The following is a 16,411-nucleotide window of genomic DNA, read 5'->3' on the forward strand; positions in this document are numbered from 1 at the left end:
GCTGGATTCAATCAGCCTTAATTTTCTTTTTCCATTCCTTATGCATCCATTTTTGTTTCCTCTTCTTTTCTGAAGACTCCTCCGCGTTAATTTGTGCTCTCGTTGAGTACAAGTGCAGTTCTGTCAAATGCAACGAGTCGCCAAATAATCTCTCACACTTCTTTGCAAGTTGAAATGGCTGTTCCATGGAATGCATTGAATGTATTTGTCGGCACTGGGTCAAAGTCTACCATCACTGCGATCAGTGCAGGCCTTCTTAACATTCTTCAGGTATTACTGAATTTTCTCTGAATGCTCCATTCAAGTGTCTATCTTGACATTTCTTCCAGCAAACCAGATTGAAGTGTCACTTTTGACAAACGCACTGGGAAGCAGAGATTCCCAGACTCTTGGTAGAAGCCTTAGAAGGATGGAGCACACCGAGGTAAGTGGGAAACAAATCCTCTTCTTCCACTCGTGGTCACAGAACTGCAGTATCACACAGCTGTAGGGACTGCAAGCAACCTCCAGTCATCACCAAGTCTACCCCCTATGCTATAGCAGATCCTTACTCCAGAGAGGGACAATCCACGGACTCTCTGTGCAGCTGTTGGCATGGCAATAAATTATTTTATCCTTATGTTTCAATGGAACTTCTTCATGCTCCTCTTTTTCCACCACTGCCACTTGTTCCTTTGTTGCTCTCCAATTAAAACAGTCCACCCCATCGACACGACTGATGCACTTCAAATGTTTATAAACAGTGATGAAATACCCCCTCAGTCTTCTCTACTCTGAACAGACCCAGCTCTCCCAGCCTTTCTTTGTATGGTTGATGCTCCTGGCCCTTAATTTGTCTCCTCTTACCAGACTCTTCCTACAGGATCCCTTTATTGAACTGGAGTGCCCAGACCTGGACATGGTGCTATAGATGAGGCCTCAGTGGGGCAGAGTAGAAGAGAATGATCACATCCCTTGACGTGTTGGCCATGATCCTTTTAATGTGACTCTCAGGTCTAGATCCCATTGGTCTTCTTGGCCACAAGGGCACACTCCTGGTTCCTGGCCAACCTGTTGGCCATCAGGATGGAGGTTGCAGAGCTGTGCAGAGCTTTACTACAGCAGGTCAGCCCCTCACCTGTATTGATGCATGGGATTATTCCCCTAGGTGCAAGATTCTGCACTTCCTCTTGTTGAATCTCATCAGGCAACTTGGATATTTGCTTCTTACAGCTCAAAAACAGAGAATGCAAGTCAGGATCAAGGAACACATTGTGGCCTACAGTCCTCTTTGCTTTCATGCTTCAACTTGTCACCATTTCATGTGGAAATCTGCATCTGAAATACTGAAGACTGTCAGTCTTACATGGAGCAGCAAAATGTCTGGCATCCAGATCCATATTCCTTGACACCAACACTACTTGGTTTATACCATCTGAGTTGATGTGGAGAATTCAAACATTGACAACTCTACTAAACAGCACCGAAACATACAGCTATCTATAGAACACATGAAAAACTTACCTGTAGCATGCTGTAGCAGTGCCTGCTTGTTAAGAAAAAGTACATGATCACTCATTAGAGTGTAGTATTTCCTGATTCACATCTATCAGAATGGAAACAACAGGGAGACCTAAAGGCTAATGACATTCACTGCATCACAACCTCAAATCAATAATGTAGAAAATCCAGATCCCAGACTCATGGCCAAAAGCGTGCAGTCTGACAGCAGTCAGAACTCAGCACTCTGTATCTCATCTACTCTCACCAACATAGTTCCGATGTGAGAGCAAAAAGAAGAGTTAGATTCACAAAACAAAAGAGAAAAAGCTGAAAGATCCCGCTGCACTTCAATTAAACATACGGTTTGCCAACATCCTTAATACAGAAGAACAGTTCTTCCCATCCCCAGAGGGAACAGAAGCACTCTTCCCTGAAGACAATATCTGCTGTGCTGCTCACTGACTGGTTCTTCCTCTACATAATGAAAGGGGATGCTCAGGGAAAACAGCAGAGTCAATTCAAACACATACTGCAAGGAAGCATTGCCACAAGGAATGACACATAACCTCTCATGCAAAGGTCTTACAGCTCAATTTCTGGAGGTTTTCAGAGGACTCAGGCCAGGCAGCGCAGTGTACTTGGCATCTTCTCCACAATTAATTCTTGCAATCTCTATCCCAGGCAACAGCAAACAGGATCCCCAGTCAACCATTTCCAGCTCTTGACTGCTGATTCACCGTATAATCTACCAAGCATCATCATTTTTCTCACACAAGACTCTTCACTGCTAAGGACTCCCATGATCAAACACCCACACCATGCTTGGTGCTGCTCACATGATCACTATCACAACACCTGCACATTGATCCACTCCACTGCCTGGAAACAGCTCTAAACCCCACCCTGATAACGACCAACAGATGCGCAGATCTTCACTTTCCCTCATCACTGACAGCACTAACAGCTGGGTAGCTGCAGAAGGGCACACCATCTTCCAGGCTCTTCCCAGCAGCAGGAACTGCACTCTGAACATTCTGCACCTTCTAAGCAATCTCATATGGAAGTTACAAGAAGAATTACGTCTGACTTCATACAGATTGTGGCATTAGTACTGGCAGAGCTATGAGTAACATTCCCAATACTTGAGGGAAACACGCATCAGCAAGTACACAGCATTCTCCATCTCACATCCCATTACCAAACACATTTACTATATCATGCAGGTACCAGAGCAGTAGACTACAACTGGTGGCAGGAATCGCTCACCCCTTTGCAACAATATGTTTTTAAGGCACACAGAAAGAATCATATTGTTTTCATCAGCACACATGGGATATAACATAATGTAATATAATATATTGCAATATAATATAATACAATATGGCACCAAAGCGTATACTGAAACAGCACTGCAACATCCTCTATAGTTTCCCACTTTAAATCATGTTTGCCTACCATGGAAAAACAATTCTTTCACTGTTTGTTATACCACAGGCTGTTCTTCCATAAGTCTTTGTTTCAAGTGGCTAATATCATACATGGAAATAGAACACAGAGTACGGATTGTGCTACATCATCCTCTCTGGATACTCATAGTGGTGCTAAAGTAATAGAAGTTTAAAAGAAACACCAACACGCCAATGATATCCATGTAGCAGGACTATTTTTATGAAGGATCGGTAAAAAGGGGGATGCTGTTTCTGATGACCAAAGTTGGGAGATAGCAGCATGGTCTGCCAAAAGCAGAGACATGGGGAGTAAATACTACTTCACAGGTGTGACCACCAACAAGAAAACAGTATCTTAAAATAAGGAAGAATGAAATGGACTTCATTTCACCATGCTCCATCTTTGTCATTCCTACAGCTTGAGCAGCAAGTGTTCATGCTCAGAAAGAGAGGGTTGAAAGGCCAGACCACACATCACTTCCAAAGCAGGATTACAGTGCAGAATGATTCTAGGAAGGAAATCCAAGAGTACACAGAATTTCAAATACCAGTGTGGAAGCAGGAAAGCCATGGAACAGCAGGACAGGGAAGGCGTTGAATTGTCCTCTTTGGAAATAATCACACCTTGACAGGATGAGGCCCTCTGCAGCCTCACCTCACTCAAATTCAGCCTTGCACACAAGTGCAAAACACTCACACCATCCCAGATCTCTCCTGGAATCTCACTGCTCCATCACTGAGAAAAGCCAGAATTAACTACATACAATCAAGGAAAGCCAAAAGGAGTGGAAGGGATTCATGATGGGAGAGAGAGACATATTCAGAACATCTAAAGACAGTGCAGCGTAGTCATGTCAATATGATGAGCGACCACCAGAACTGTATTTCTTACATCCCCTGGTAATCACCAAACCCCACTCTGAACAATGGATACAGAACACAAGCAGACATCACACAGTCTTATCTTATGGCCTGCCATGAGGGCTTCCAATGATTCCCTTTTGTCGCAAGGACGAGGATTCAAGGATTTCCATTCATGGTTGTAAACAAAAGAATACAGAGAATTCCATGCTACTGCCACCACCACCACTTTCCTTCCCCATTCCAGCACTGACTTTGCACCTCACTGAGCCATCCCTTAATTCAGAGCAAGAAGCCCAATCACATTAAACAATGTCGTATACAAAGTACCTGTCTGAACTTCTGCAGATCACCCTCAATTTAAACAAAGGAAAACTCCAATACAAAACAGAGAACATCAGAATGAACTACCAGATCAACAACTGAGGCACTCAGAGATGGACAACACAGTGGATGCAAATGTAAAATGTCTTTGCAGAATTATCACAATAGGCCCAGAAATGGAACAGCAAAGAATGGATGTAAGTTGAAGTGGAACAGAGTGCACTACTGCTTGCCTAACCTATGTTAGACTAAAAACAATGAGTGATGATGACTAAGACGCCACTGTTCTTGGACCAAAATGATAAGATATTCAAGGAATACAAATAGAGAGAAAATGACAAAAACAAAACATGTGCAAGAAATATAGATACAAAGAAAGAGAATCAAAGCTACCATCAGATACAGTTTGACAACAAAGTTCCAAGGCAGAGGAATAGAGCTGGCAGAACTCCAGGCTCCTATATGAAGGATTACATCGAAAGAAAGGAAGCAGAAAAAAAAAAAAGAAACAAGAGACAATAAGAAAAAAGCAAAAAAGAAGGCAAGAAAAGGAGGATGGACGAGGAGAGAGGCCCGCGAGCAGCACTGACCGTGTCGAGCAGCGAGGGCGTCTCCTGCGGCGTGTCCTTGGGCGCGGGGCCGGGCGGCGGCGGGCAGTTGGGGCTGAAGACCATCAGGTCGCTCTTGCCCGCGCCGTCCGTGGCCACGCACAGGCTCCGGCTCTGGCGCTGCGAGTACGACCAGCTGCCCACCTCGCTGGCGCACACCAGCGTCGCCGGCCCGGGCCCCGACAGCACGGCCGCCCGCGGCGCCCAGCGCCCGGCCCCGTACAGCACCACCGCCAGCACCAACAGGCTCGACACCGCGCAGATGGCCACCACCAGCCACACGTTCGTCGCCGCCGCCGCCGCCGCCGCCCCCGCCGGGCCGCCCTCCGCCGGACGCGGCCCCGCCCCCGCCGACACCGCCCCCGTCCCCACCGCCGACACCGCCGCCTCGGCGCCCTCCACCAGCGACACGCTCAGCGTGGCCGTGGCCGAGCGCGGCGGCTCCCCGTGGTCCCGCACCACGATCAGCAGCCTCTGCCGCGGGCCGTCCGCCTCCTCCAGCGCCCGCGCCGTGCTCACCTCGCCGCTGTACAGCCCCACGCGGAACGGGCCGTCGCCCCGCGGCTCGCGCAGCTCGTAGCGCAGCCACGCGTTGTAGCCCGAGTCCGCGTCCACCGCGCGGATCTTCGCCACCACCTGCCCCGCCGGAGCACCCCACGACGCCCGCGCCCACAGCGACCACGACGACGAGCCCGGAGAACCCGGAGAACTCGACGAACCCGACGAGCCCGACGGCAGCGACCCCGGCTCCGCCGCCTCGGCCGCAGCCCAGGGCCCCGGCCCGCCGCCCGCAGGAGGCAGCAGCGCCGGCGCGTTGTCGTTCTCGTCCACCACGAACAGCTGCACCGTGGCGTTGCCGCACAGCGGCGGCTCCCCCGCGTCCACCGCCCGCACCTCGAACTGCAGCACCTGCAGCTCCTCGTAGTCCAGCGGACGCAGCGCCCGCACGCGCCCGCTCTCCGCGTCCACCGACACGTAGCTCGACGCCGGACGCCAGCCCGAGCCCGAGCCCGCGCCCATCCCCGCGCCGCCCTCCGCCACCGAGTAGCTCACGCGCCCGTTGCCCGCCTCGTCCGGGTCCCGCGCCCACAGCCGCGCCAGCTCCGCGCCCGCCGCGTTGTTCTCCCGCGCCAGCACCGTGTACACGGCCTGCGAGAACGCCGGCGCGTTGTCGTTCACGTCCGACACCGGCACCCGCAGCCCGCGCCTGGCGCGCAGCGGCGGCGCCCCGCCGTCCTCCGCCCGCACCTCCACCTCGTACTCCGACACCCGCTCCCGGTCCAGCGCCTCCCGCAGCACCAGCGAGTACGAGCCCGCGAACGTCGACACCAGCCCGAACGGCGACGCCGGACGCACCGAGCAGCGCACCCGCCCGTTCGGACCCGAGTCCCGGTCCGACACGCTCAGCAGCGCCACCACCGTCCCCAGCGCCGCGTCCTCGGACACCGGCACCGACAGCGACGTCACCCACACCTCGGGAGCGTTGTCGTTCACGTCCAGAACCTCCAGCAACACGCTGCAGTGACCCGACAACGGAAGCGCCCCCTTATCTCTCGCCTCGATTTGCAGCTCGTGCGTACGGACTTCTTCAAAATCTAAAGAACCCTTGAGTCTGATCTCCCCCGTTCGTGGATCAATGCTGAACGCATCTCTCTGCGATGAAGGAACAGTACTAACAATGCTGTAGGAAAACTCTTGATTAATTCCCTCGTCCGGGTCCGTGGCTGCCACTCTCGCCACCAACGTCCCCTCCGTCGCGTTCTCCGCCAGCTGCACTTTATACACCGACTGGTTGAACTGCGGCGCGTTGTCGTTCGCATCCAGCACCGAGATCAGCAGCTGCACCGTGCCCGTCAGCGCCGGCCTGCCACCGTCAGTCGCCGTCAGCACCAAGCGGTGCTCTGATACCGACTCGCGGTCCAGAGGATTCGTTAATACAAGAAAGAGAGATTTCAGGTTTTCATCAGGGGATTTTACATCCAGCGCGAAGTGCTCGGAGGGGCTCAGCGTGTAGGTGAGCTGCGCATTCGAACCGATATCAGCATCCGATGCGCCCTCCAGCGGGAACCGAGTACCCGGCATAGTGGTTAATTCCGCGATGCTGATGTTTTTGGCTGCGGCGGGGAAGCGCGGCGCATTGTCGTTGATGTCGGTGACCTCCACCTCCACGTGGAAGACGCGCAGCGGCCGGTCCAGCAGCACCTCCAGGCGCAGGGCGCACGGCGCGCTCTTCCCGCACAGCTCCTCCCGGTCCAGCCGCGAGCTCACCACCAGCGCCCCGCTCGCCCCGCTCACCTCCACCATCGCCCGCCGGCCCCGCGACACCACACGCAGCCGCCGCGCCTCCGCCTCGCCCGCCTCCAGGCCCAGGTCCTGCCACAGCCGCCCCACCACCGTGCCGGCCTCGGCTTCCTCCGGCACCGAGTAGCGCACCTGCCCGCCGCCCAGCGCCCAGGCCGCCTGCAGCACCAGCACCAAGGCCCCCCAGCTCCAACGCGCCGCTCCCACGCCGACCATCGCCCTCACCGCCGCTCCGCTCCTTCTCCACGCCCCGCACCTCCCCACCTGCCCGCTCCGATCCCTCTGACCGAGCTCGCCGACACGATCCTTCCTCACGGCACCTCAGCGCCTCCTCCTCCTCCCCGCCGCTCGCTCTCGCTCTGCCGCCTTTCACAGCACCACCGGAAGGTCTTCCCCTCCCTTTCCCCGATCGCATCGCCCGTTCCTTAGCTCAGAGCGGCATCATGTGGCTCCATACAGGAATTGCTCCTGCGCTTTGCGTTTTGTACTGGATTCACTTCATCACTCTCTTTTTCCATGCCTTCTGCTTTAAGAATTTTTATGCCTACAAATACTTTTTCGCCGATTATTCGCTCATCTTCTCTCTGTTCTAACTTGTGGATTATCTTTTTACTTGCAGTTAGACGCGAGCTCATCTTCTACACTTGTTTTTCTAAGTGAAATGGGCACGCTCTGAAGAGCACTGAATGTGTTTGTTGTTTTTTGGTACATCTGGCTTCATATCGATGGTTGGTGTCCCTCTGTCAGAAACCTTGAGGTTTAACAGAATTCTTCACCACAACCTGCTCTATTTACATGTCCTTCTTTACATCTTTTTAGAGGAAAATAAATGTCCCTTTTTGCTAAATCTCAGAGAAGCAGCAAATCACACACAGTTGCTCAAAGTCTTAAAAAGACTGAGTGCAGGGAGGAACGTTTGATGCAGCACTCCATGTGAGGACTCAAAGCACAGAGCAGATGGGCAGATCCACTCCTGTGCCCTCCTGGCCACGCTGCTTTGGATGCAGCCCAAGATACAGTTGGTTTTCCAGGCTGCAAGGGCACGTAGCTGGCTTACGCCCAGTTTATCATTCACCAGTACCCACATGTCCTTGGTAAGGCTGTGATCTGCCCAGCCAAGTCCCAGCTTTTACTGATCGTGACATTTGCCACAACCCAAGTCCTAGACCCTGAACTTGGTTTTGTTTAACTTCATGAGGCTCTTCAAGGCCCACTGCTCAGCCAGTCCAGGGCTCTTCATATGATGTCCTGTCTCTCAGGTGCGTTGACCTCACCACACAGCTTAACGTCATCCACAAAGTCGCTGAAGGTACATTCAATATCTCTGTCCATGTCGTCAATGAAGATGTCGAAGTGCATTGGGTCCATTACCAATTCCTGAGGGATACCATTCATCACTGGTCTCCATCCAGACATTGAATGATTCAACACTACTCTCTGGTTACCATCTTGCAACCTATTCCTCATCCATCAAGCAGTGCACACATTGGATCCATACCTTTTCAGTTTGCTATTGTTCTGCATCTCGATTTAAAAACACAATAGCATGTCCATAGCGTCTTCTATGGAAGCAACTTCATGGTCCATAAGAAAGTGAATCAATTCTTATTTGTCTACAGAGTGTAGAAACAAGTCCTGACTACCAGTGGTCACCAGATACAGTATCTCTTTCTCAGAAGGATCAGAGAAAAGGGTGACATGCTTCCTGAGGAAAAACACATGGTGGACACCAGCATGATCTGCACACAGCAGAGATGTGGTGAATAAACACAGCTCCATCATTAATTCACACTGTGTGACCAGTTGTGAATAAACAGCAGGAAATGAAGGGAGAAAAACCATCAGCTTCAAAGGACGGCAGGATGATCCAATTTTACAGCAGCACCTACTTGAGCAGCAAATGCCCATCCTCAGAAAGAGAGCACTGAATGGCCAAACCACACATCACTTTAAAAGCAGGACTACAGTGCAGAGTGATCCACAGGGACAAACAAGATGACATACAAAACCAAAACTCTACATGGAAGCTGTTACACCATGGAGCAGCTGGACAGGGAGGGTATTGTATTACACACCCATAGGATATTCAGACATTGAAAGGAAGAGGAACACGCAGCCTCACCTTTAGCCTAGCACAGAAAGCAAAAAACTCACCTGACACCACCATGGAACTCATCGGTGATTGCCACGTTCATTTCCTGGGAATGAATGAAGTGCTTATGTGGGGTTCAAGAAATCTCAGAGCAGTGGGAGGAAATCATGACCAGACAGAGGAATATTCATAACCTCAAGAGACAGTGTGAGCATTTCAGTGCTATGTACTATGTCAAGATCAGGACGACTCCCGTTTCGCACAGCCTCATGGTACCCTCCACTCCCCACTGTCAACAAGGATACAGACCACAATAAGCACCTCTCATTCCTGTCTTATTGCATGCCCTGTGCTCTTCCCAATGACGTTTTTTTCTCTCAAGTACAAGGACACCCAATATAAGTTCACCCTTCACAGAAGAAAAAAACCCAGCCCTGTCCCGTGCTGCTGCCACATCCACCTCCAGCAGATGTCAAACCTGCACTTCCCATCACAGAGTTGACTTCGACTTTCACAGATCCCTTAAATCAATGACAGCACCACGCAAAACAAAAACAGACGAACAGTGCTGTATACAGAGAACCTGGCAGACTCTATGCAGATCATACCTTGTGATTTGTACCACTTCCACAAATTCTTACTGAAATACACACTGATAAACGCAGGTATTTATACTGTTAATCATAGAACGGCAAGAGTTGGAAGGGACCTCAACAATCAGAGTCCAAACCCCCCGCCACTGGTAGAAACAAAGTTCAGAAGCAAAGCATTGTTATGTTTCATACAGGCTGCCCAGACAAGTTTCCGGGGTTGTTATCTTCATTTCTCTTCTTGTTTTTAAGACAAGAACCACCGTAACTTTGCAAAAGCAAAAGCGGCTGCTGATGCAAATCTTAGAACTTCAGAAGAGGCCAAAGCTGCTCATTATGCCAATTCCCTGCACATGAACACAAGTCTACAAACAGAAAACCCTCAAGGCATATGTGTCACTTTACATTACATCTCCTTTACAGGACAGCCAAAGGGGACCAAGTTTTTGACAAGGAAGTATCACTGGTAACAGCATGGTCTGAACGAGCAGCAGGGAATTCAGGCTGCTGGGCTCTCACAACAGGACTTACCCTTTGTGTCACAGCTGCAAATGCTGCAACTCAGCATTTGTAGAACCCACGTCATGACTGTGCCAATCAAAACAGGCACCGACTTCATTGTGGGGCAGAACATCCTCTTTTATACTTTTATGATAACACTGTCAAGTGACTCAAGTTGAGACACAGATACAATGAGCAGAAAGAACCCAGAAATACCAGCACCGTTAAGCATCATGTCTCTTGCAAATGAGAATCAAAGAAGAAAGCAGATGAGATATCGACACATTCTATGTTCAACAAGAGTAAAAGCAGGCAATAGAGCTTATTGAGACACAAACACAATTATGAAGAGAGAGAAGAAAAACAGAAAAAAAAGAAACGAAAGAAGGAAGTAAGGGGCAAATCACCAACAAGATGCACTGACCGTGTCGAGCAGCGAGGGCGTCTCCTGCGGCGTGTCCTTGGGCGCGGGGCCGGGCGGCGGCGGGCAGTTGGGGCTGAAGACCATCAGGTCGCTCTTGCCCGCGCCGTCCGTGGCCACGCACAGGCTCCGGCTCTGGCGCTGCGAGTACGACCAGCTGCCCACCTCGCTGGCGCACACCAGCGTCGCCGGCCCGGGCCCCGACAGCACGGCCGCCCGCGGCGCCCAGCGCCCGGCCCCGTACAGCACCACCGCCAGCACCAACAGGCTCGACACCGCGCAGATGGCCACCACCAGCCACACGTTCGTCGCCGCCGCCGCCGCCGCCGCCCCCGCCGGGCCGCCCTCCGCCGGACGCGGCCCCGCCCCCGCCGACACCGCCCCCGTCCCCACCGCCGACACCGCCGCCTCGGCGCCCTCCACCAGCGACACGCTCAGCGTGGCCGTGGCCGAGCGCGGCGGCTCCCCGTGGTCCCGCACCACGATCAGCAGCCTCTGCCGCGGGCCGTCCGCCTCCTCCAGCGCCCGCGCCGTGCTCACCTCGCCGCTGTACAGCCCCACGCGGAACGGGCCGTCGCCCCGCGGCTCGCGCAGCTCGTAGCGCAGCCACGCGTTGTAGCCCGAGTCCGCGTCCACCGCGCGGATCTTCGCCACCACCTGCCCCGCCGGAGCACCCCACGACGCCCGCGCCCACAGCGACCACGAGCCCGGAGAACTCGACGAACCCGACGAACCCGACGAGCCCGACGGCAGCGACCCCGGCTCCGCCGCCTCGGCCGCAGCCCAGGGCCCCGGCCCGCCGCCCGCAGGAGGCAGCAGCGCCGGCGCGTTGTCGTTCTCGTCCACCACGAACAGCTGCACCGTGGCGTTGCCGCACAGCGGCGGCTCCCCCGCGTCCACCGCCCGCACCTCGAACTGCAGCACCTGCAGCTCCTCGTAGTCCAGCGGACGCAGCGCCCGCACGCGCCCGCTCTCCGCGTCCACCGACACGTAGCTCGACGCCGGACGCCAGCCCGAGCCCGAGCCCGAGCCCATCCCCGCGCCGCCCTCCGCCACCGAGTAGCTCACGCGCCCGTTGCCCGCCTCGTCCGGGTCCCGCGCCCACAGCCGCGCCAGCTCCGCGCCCGCCGCGTTGTTCTCCCGCGCCAGCACCGTGTACACGGCCTGCGAGAACGCCGGCGCGTTGTCGTTCACGTCCGACACCGGCACCCGCAGCCCGCGCCTGGCGCGCAGCGGCGGCGCCCCGCCGTCCTCCGCCCGCACCTCCACCTCGTACTCCGACACCCGCTCCCGGTCCAGCGCCTCCCGCAGCACCAGCGAGTACGAGCCCGCGAACGTCGACACCAGCCCGAACGGCGACGCCGGACGCACCGAGCAGCGCACCCGCCCGTTCGGACCCGAGTCCCGGTCCGACACGCTCAGCAGCGCCACCACCGTCCCCAGCGCCGCGTCCTCGGACACCGGCACCGACAGCGACGTCACCCACACCTCGGGAGCGTTGTCGTTCACGTCCAGAACCTCCAGCTCCACGCTGCAGTGGCCCGACAACGGGGGCGTGCCCTTATCTCTCGCCTCTATCTCCAGGTCATACGACTGAACATCCTCGAAGTCCAGTTGTCCCGCTGTTCTCAGTTCTCCCGAGATTCTATCAATTACGAATAACTCCTTCACTTTCTCAGGAATCGACTCGCTAAAGGCATAATAAATTTCCCCGTTAATTCCCTCGTCTTTGTCTGTCGCTGTTAGCTGCAGAAATACAGTTCCCGGCGTGGCATCTTCCGCCAGCTGCACTTTATACACCGACTGGTTGAACTGCGGCGCGTTGTCGTTCGCATCCAGCACCGAGATCAGCAGCTGCACCGTGCCCGTCAGCGCCGGCCTGCCACCGTCAGTCGCCGTCAGCACCAAGCGGTGCTCTGATACCGACTCGCGGTCCAGAGGATGAGTTAACACCAGGGCGATGGAAACTTTGCTTTCGTCTTTAGATTTCACATCCAGCGCGAAGTGCTCGGAAGGGCTCAGTGTGTAGGAGAGCTGCGCGTTCGAACCGATATCCGCATCCGACGCGCCCTCCAGAGGAAACCGTGAACCGAGAGGGGAGTTCTCAGAAACGCTGATGTTTTTGGCTGCGGCGGGGAAGCGCGGCGCATTGTCGTTGATGTCGGTGACCTCCACCTCCACGTGGAAGACGCGCAGCGGCCGGTCCAGCAGCACCTCCAGGCGCAGGGCGCACGGCGCGCTCTTCCCGCACAGCTCCTCCCGGTCCAGCCGCGAGCTCACCACCAGCGCCCCGCTCGCCCCGCTCACCTCCACCATCGCCCGCCGGCCCCGCGACACCACACGCAGCCGCCGCGCCTCCGCCTCGCCCGCCTCCAGGCCCAGGTCCTGCCACAGCCGCCCCACCACCGTGCCGGCCTCGGCTTCCTCCGGCACCGAGTAGCGCACCTGCCCGCCGCCCAGCGCCCAGGCCGCCTGCAGCACCAGCACCAAGGCCCCCCAGCTCCAACGCGCCGCTCCCACGCCGACCATCGCCCTCACCGCCGCTCCGCTCCTTCTCCACGCCCCGCACCTCCCCACCTGCCCGCTCCGATCCCTCTGACCGAGCTCGCCGACACGATCCTTCCTCACGGCACCTCAGCGCCTCCTCCTCCTCCCCGCCGCTCGCTCTCGCTCTGCCGCCTTTCACAGCACCACCGGAAGGTCTTCCCCTCCCTTTCCCCGATCGCATCGCCCGTTCCTTAGCTCAGAGCGGCATCATGTGGCTCGCTGCAGGAATTGCCTCTTTTTCTTCTCTGCTTATCTCTTCATCATTGATGAAGTGTTCACTTCATCATTGCCGTTTCCCATTCCTTGCACTTACGTTCTCTTTCATATACATATGAAAATAGCCCGCTTCACTTTTCCAGCTGTTAGTTCAGTTACAGTGTTCTTCTATGGACTAAAATCAGGCTCGAAACGGTCTTGTTCACTCTTTTGCCTAAGAGGAATTGGCGAGCCATGTAATATACCGAATACATTCGTTTGGTGGTAGGACAGCTCCCACGTTGACTATGAGTGATGTCCCTCTGCTAGCATCTCTGTGCTTTAGTCAATGTGTTTCTCAAAACGTTCTGTATTGGTCCCTCATTAATGGCAGTTATTGCCCTGATGGAGCATCCAAACAGACCGAGTCTTCTCTCTCAAATCCTTCCATGCCGAGTACAGGGTAAGTTCTGACACTGCAGATGAAGTGTGGTCATTCAATCCTGCGATGCTTCCACATACAGCGGCTCAGGGAAATCGGCAGTCAAGGATTGGGGCTTCCATTATCACATTTCTAGCTAATTCAGAAGGTACCAGAACTCGCTTTGCTCTGCATTTCCATTCTTTGCATCAGTGGATCTGCTGCAACCAAACACCTTCATGATCCCGAACGGGTCCATTGAAACAAAAACGTATCAAGTCCAATGAAAAGTATTTTCTTGGCTTTTCCTTCATCTGTATCAAATAGAAGAATGCTTTGATGATGATGTACACAGCACAAAATAATTAATATGGGGACATTCGCTGATCTCTTAATTTCATGAACAAATGAGGTCGACGTGTACGTTTTTTCCCCCTTATTTTACAAGTTTGTACAGCAATGGGATTTTGGGTAGACATCGATGCCTTTACGAGTGCATAGAAAGAGATCCTGGGCCTGACCTTTCATCCACAAAGCCATCCGGTGCCCTCCACGTGAGTCAACACAAAGAAGTACTTAATGAAGGTACGTACGTATTTCTTCTTCTTACCCACCTGCTCAGTTCATTTACTTACCTGGAATAATTAGACCTGATTCTTCTTTGTGCCACATTCATAGGGATGAGAACATAATGCCATACTCATCAAGAATTGCACTGTTTAATTTCAAGCACCTTAGAGCTCTGCTAACATCTAAATAAGCTTGTTCCAAAAAACACAGTGCAATATTTCAAGTTGGAATAAAAAGCTGCTAGAGAGAAAACAAGCATCGTAGCCAAGGGTACAGAACACAGAGTCCCTTCTTTTGTGTTCTAATACAGCCTCTGATGGTTGAGAAATCGCTGGACACATGCTGCCTCTAGATGACAGTGCACACTTTGGACACGAGCAACACTACAAGATGCTCAACAGCTGCTTGTCCAGGAGAAGTAACAGTCTCATGGTATGGAAAACTGGTTTAGAAGGGATGTTTTCAAGAAATAATGGAAGAAAATAATCATCTTTATCCAAGGTTTACCAATTGTAAAATGCACAGTGCTCCCATTTGCTTTTCTGTGAAAAGGGAAGCCAGACAATGACCTCTAAACTAAGGAGGGTTCACCTCCATGAGAACCTCAGCCAAGCAGAGTGTAAAACATTTCCCCTACACTCATGGCATAAAGCCCAAATATCTGCAACTTATATCTGCAAACTCAGCAGCCAACACTGCCATCAAAACATTTTCGAGTCAAAGAACAAACATGACAAAGTGGAACTTTGTACTGAGAGGAGGATAGAAATCCAAAGAATCCTATTCTGCATCACTCAGACACCTGGGTTTGGCAATATCTTGGCAAATACAGACAGCACGCACTTCATATTCCTTCCCCAGCCCCAAGAACAATACAAACAGAGGGAAGAAGTCAGGTGCAATCTTCAATATTCAACAAAGCTCTTCTTTGAACAACAACATTCCACATTCAAAGAACAGCAAATGAGACGCATTTGGCAGATGTCTCCAAAAACAGGAGTGTCATGACAATGGGGAATGGGAACGTGCAGTATTTGGCAGAACAGAGTCCTGTGGAAATTCATCACATGTTACAGATTGATCTCCTATCAGCAGTCACTTGGTTAAGGACATCCCCATGCTCCACTGAAGAATATATCCGTTCTGATACTCTTTGCTTTATAGGTCTTCTTCTACATCAGGCCAGGGAATGCCCAGGGAAAACAGCAAATAAACACTTCAAACATATGCAATAGACACAATGAATAATATAAAACCTCTCACACAAACACCTTACAGCTGAAGTTTCGGATGTTCAGAGAAGATCCAGGCCAAGCAGCGCTGTGAGCTTGACCTCTTCTCTAGTTCTTCTAATGGCTCTCTCTATCCTGTGTTGTGGCAAATACGATCTCTACCTCAGACAGTGTTTTCCAGCTCTAATTCAATGACATGTTCCATCTTCTAGCAAGGACCTCTTTTCCTTCAGACAAGACTCTTCACTGCTAAGGACAACCAAACACTCAGGCCCTACGTGATGCCTGACAAACACCTGGACACTGATCCATCCCACCAACTGGACCCAGTCCTAAGCCTCACTTTCACCATGATCCAGGTCTGTGCAGATTTTCCCCTTCCCTCGCCAAGAACAGCTGGGTGGCTGACAGGGTATTCCCAGCGGCAGGAACCACGCTCTGAAGCTTTGTATTATCTCAGCAATCTCAGACAGAAGGGAACAAGTTCTACATCAGATTTGTTGTGGATTCTGCTGTTAGTGCTGCCACAGCTCCAAGCAGCTTTCCCAGAATAAGAGGAAAACATTCACCAAAAAGCAGTCACAAGTCTACATCTTGCATCCCATTTCCAACCTATTTTTTCTATTGGGCAGGTAGCAGAGGAATGAACTCTCAGGTGGGAGGAACTGCTCGTCCTCTTGCCACCCACAAGCACATCGTATGGCACAAGGAAAGAAGAACACTGAAGTCAGTAAATGGGGTCAACAAATTACAGAAGACTGGGAGGAACTCATGACTGATGCCAGATAAATGTTCACAACCTTAAAAGAAACAGAGGG

The 16,411-nt window shown here is 52.8% G+C and overlaps 2 pseudogenes across 2 annotated transcripts; both read right to left on the reverse strand.

The window, feature by feature from the left end:
• Positions 1-38: 38 nt before the first annotated feature.
• LOC146757954 (protocadherin alpha-3 pseudogene) lies at positions 39-10,411 on the reverse strand (annotated as a pseudogene). Its single transcript, XR_014935686.1, has one exon. The product of XR_014935686.1 is annotated as a protocadherin alpha-3 pseudogene (transcript).
• A 163-nt stretch (positions 10,412-10,574) lies between these two features.
• Positions 10,575-16,260, reverse strand: LOC146757955 (protocadherin alpha-2 pseudogene; annotated as a pseudogene). The gene has a single exon (XR_014935688.1). The product of XR_014935688.1 is annotated as a protocadherin alpha-2 pseudogene (transcript).
• Between the last annotated feature and the right edge of the window lie 151 nt (positions 16,261-16,411).

The sequence above is a fragment of the Coturnix japonica genome, chromosome 18 (genome assembly GCF_054131305.1).
Source record: "Coturnix japonica strain WE chromosome 18, WE-NBRP24, whole genome shotgun sequence".
NCBI lineage: Eukaryota > Metazoa > Chordata > Aves > Galliformes > Phasianidae > Coturnix > Coturnix japonica.